Here is a 3,951-nt window from a genome sequence, read left to right as displayed (position 1 = left end):
CTTGCAAAAAAAATGTCCTCACATGTGGAAGAGCACACATTCTTATTTAGATTAGATTTTACCCTTAAAGGCTTTAACTCTTGGAATGTTAAACAATGAAAACTTGCTTGAGAGCAAACCTCAAAATGTTTTCTTTCTAAAACAAGTAAAATAATGACCTTATGATACCAAAGTTTAAAAAGTAAATCTGTTACTCAGCACTAAATTGGTTTACATTTAATTTACTAAGGAATAAATAAATAGCCTTTATTCATGTAGCAGGAAAATTAGAGAAAATATATGTATGAATGTGCTCAGTATCAGATTATGCACATTTCCCGTTCTACTCTGTGCCACAACGTATGCCTAATAAATCCAAAGCAATCAGTTCCTTAGCTTCATCTTTTTCTCCCTCATACTGTTTTCTCCAAGGGCTCAACCTTCTAAGCAGTCCCAGAAAAGAGGCATTTTTTCCACTGTTTCTCTTTTCCTTGACCTGTTCGCTTGCCAGTCTGTATTTCACAGCCTTCCGCCACCTGGTCTGTTGGGTTTTCTTCCTGAAAAGTTTCTTGAAGTACCAGCAACTGTCAAAACTAGTGTCTCTCTTCATCTCCACCTTTGTTGTTCTTTGCATTTTAAGTCTATTTAGGAAAACCTTGAATCTGTCATTCAGTTTCATGCAATTTTCTCTTAACTGTGGTAGTTTTTCTGACAGTTCTTTTCTACTTAGATGAAGACCACTGTTAATATATTCTACCATCCTTCAAGGAGGTCTTGATCATCAAAGACCTACCTGTTGTTTTTCAAGTTGTCTGTGAGGAAAAAGGTAGGAAGATTAGTTAACGTAAGTCAGCTTCATAAACCTTAACAATTTAACTTTATAGCAAATGACTATAAATGTACTCTTATTGACTTTGTCATGCTATTTTTTTGCTTCTAAACTTAAAGCAATTACATCAACGATGACATATTTGTCTGTAAAGATCAAACTGCTTGGTCAACAGCTGTTCTGTTTTGTTACTATGGAAGCATGTGCTAATTACATCATTATTCCATGATGATGTCACAATAATAAATAAAACCTTAGACCGCCCTTTCAGCCAAGTGACTAGTGGCCTGAAAAAGGCCATCAGTGCTATTATCCTAACGGTAACTTAGTTCCTAGGGCTATTATTGTGAAGATTAATTATTTGAAATCGTAAGTTATTGACATTTGTCTAAAGCTTCATAGGTGTGCTGTAGAGAGAGAATGTATGCTCACCTACAAATAGACAAATGCAAAAGCCTGTGATTAGCAGGACAGATCTTCTGGGACCCAAAGGGGGCCCTCAATAGCCCTGATACCAGGGCCGGCTCCAGCCCCAGCGCGCCAAGCAGGCGCGTGGGGCGGCATTGTCCCGGCAGGGCAGCATTTGGCTATGGCGGAGCCCCGGGACGAGCGGACCTGCCGCAGGCATGACTGCGGAGGGTCCCCTCTTCCTGCGGCTCTGCTTGAGCTCCCGCAGGCATGACTGCGGCGGGTGCGCTGGTCCCGCGGATGCTCCACCGGAGCCGCGGAACCAGCGCACCCGCCGCAGACACTTCTGCCCCGGCCGCGGGACCGGGGAAGGGCGGCGAGCGCGCCGCCCTGCTTGGGGCAGCGTAATTTCTAGAGCTGCCACTGCATGATACAACCCCATCTGTGCCAGTTTTTTTAACAAAGGAAGAGGACATCAGCTAAATACCCTTACTCAGGTTAAGTAGTGTCTTACTCCACAGTAGTCACACTGATTCCACTGGGGCTAGCTATAAGGTAAAGGTCTATCAGCATGCGTTAGCGTATCACAATCTAGGCCAAAGAAATTAAAGACAATGTATTCTTCATAGTTCAAAAACAGAATTTAAAAAAATCACATACCTTACGTTGCTTAAAAAGGGTCATGTCTCATTGGCCTCAGGCAATTTCAAAAATGAAATCAAAAGCCTAAAGCAGGTCATCAGTCAGAAATATTTCCTTTCATTGCCCAATCTAACAATGAAACTCTCCAGTCATGTAAATTAACTGATTTTGGTTCAAATTTTTAATACATTATTTAAGAAACAAAACACATTTTATGAAAATATTAATGGCCGGCATACGTGGAGGGAAGGTTTGAAAAATATGAGGTTACTTGCCTCTAACCAGAGGTCCTCTGCCTGAGTGGAGTAGCCGCTAAACATTGCCATTCTTGGGTTCATCTGATAAGTCATACTGTGAAATGAGGAAAGTGGAAAATGGAATCCTAATTAAACAGTGGCCAAAATACTGCTACCAAACTGTGCATCAGCCCTGGAGGCTAAATGTTTAGTGAATGTGTAGCTAGAACTCCAAAATGCAGAGCTGCAGATTTCAACAATGGGAACAAATTTAAGGCATGCCAAAGTGGCTGCCTTTGGCATAGTAAAGTGTGTGCCTTAACCCTTGCAGGGAGGGTTGCAGTTGCTAGCCTGTTGGTCGCTTCTATACATAGCCTAACTCATCCGGATAATCATTGAGAAGAACTAGTCAGACCCTTAGTATTCTTTTTAATGTATATGAAAATATATGGGGACTTTCTGAAGTATTTGGTACTGTTTAAATAAAAAGTGAGCGTGCGTTTAGTGTCTTGCTGTGGAGTCTCAATTTGCCTGAGTGTATGTGAGACCTGGGAAAGACTCCTGATAGTGTAATTGACTGGCTGAGCTGGAAGTCAGTCACCACCTGGGGCAGAAATTTAGGCTATGGATGGAGGACCACTGTGCCATTGTAGGAAATGGTGAAGGGTGGCTCCATCACCATGGCTTGTTACAGAACAGTGTTGTTAATCGCAAAACATACAACTATGGAAGCTGTCCATGTGATGTCACTACTCCACATTTGTTTCACACCACAGGCACGCACTCTCCTCACAAAAGCAGTTGTTCCACAATAAGAAACAAAAGTGGAAGAGTTAGATATCAAAGAAAAATATTATTAATAATTTGCACAACATTGCTATATTGTATAATCAGACCCCCCGCAAATAAAGAAATAAATAGTTAATATAAACAATGCATAGGCTATAACCAGCACTCAAAATGATTTGAAACAAGATAAAATCCCAAACATTGTTAAAAATGAACTCCTTAAATGATATTGTCCAGTATGTCCCTAAATTGGGTAAGGAGAGGAAAAATTGTATAAGATCCTGCAAAAAAATATGCCTTTAGGACTACTAGAAACTTGAGATCAATGACACCATACCTGAATCAAGGCTCGTGTTATTTGAAAAGGTCATGCAGTCTTGGGCTCTTTGTATGTACCATTCACAGTATTATTACCCATACTAGATCCCGACACTGCGGTGTTTGACCAATTGCAGCTGTCTATTCGGTAGCTTACCTTCAAAATAACATCTGCAAGGACCGCTCAGACCAACTGCAATTACTGATCTATCATCACAGCACATTGTCATGGAGGGTTCCACATGAGACTTGTTTTTCCATAAAGGGGACTAAGGTGACGATAACTGTGGAGTTGGCAGGAAGGTATACTGAGATGTAGGTGCAGCTAATCAGTGTAGAGAACCCATGTTCAGACAACTAAGTTAATACTTGGTCAGGAGCCCCACCACATTATGCTCCTGTTGTCAGACATAGACGCTGCCTCACATCTCCTGATAGCAGGGAGATCCACCTGTGGGTAGCAGTTAGGCTATAAGCAATTGTCATAACTAGAAAGGGACGGGTAACAACCCTCCTGTATACAATACTATAAAATCCCTCCTGGCCAGAGGCACCAAAATCCTTTTACCTATAAAGGGTTAAGAAGCTCAGGTAACCTGGCTGACACCTGACCCAAAGGCCCAATAAGGAAACAAGACACTTTCAAATGTTGGGGGTGGGAAGTAAGGCTTTTGTTTGTGTGCTTTGTTTTTGGGGGTGTCCGCTCTTGGGACTAGGAGGGACCGGACATCAATCCATGTTCTCCAAATC

At 41.7% G+C, this 3,951-nt stretch overlaps 1 long non-coding RNA gene across 1 annotated transcript; it reads right to left on the bottom strand.

The window, feature by feature from the left end:
* Window positions 1-225: 225 nt before the first annotated feature.
* Window positions 226-1,012, bottom strand: LOC120402218. Its single transcript, XR_005597067.1, has 2 exons — window positions 935-1,012; window positions 226-791 (listed from the first exon to the last, which is right to left on the bottom strand). It is a non-coding gene; the product is annotated as an uncharacterized LOC120402218 (long non-coding RNA).
* Window positions 1,013-3,951: the final 2,939 nt, after the last annotated feature.

Source organism: Mauremys reevesii, linkage group 3 (assembly GCF_016161935.1).
Source record: "Mauremys reevesii isolate NIE-2019 linkage group 3, ASM1616193v1, whole genome shotgun sequence".
NCBI lineage: Eukaryota > Metazoa > Chordata > Testudines > Geoemydidae > Mauremys > Mauremys reevesii.
The sequence above is the reverse complement of the archived record's forward strand: the minus strand, read 5'-3'. Positions and strand labels throughout refer to the sequence as shown.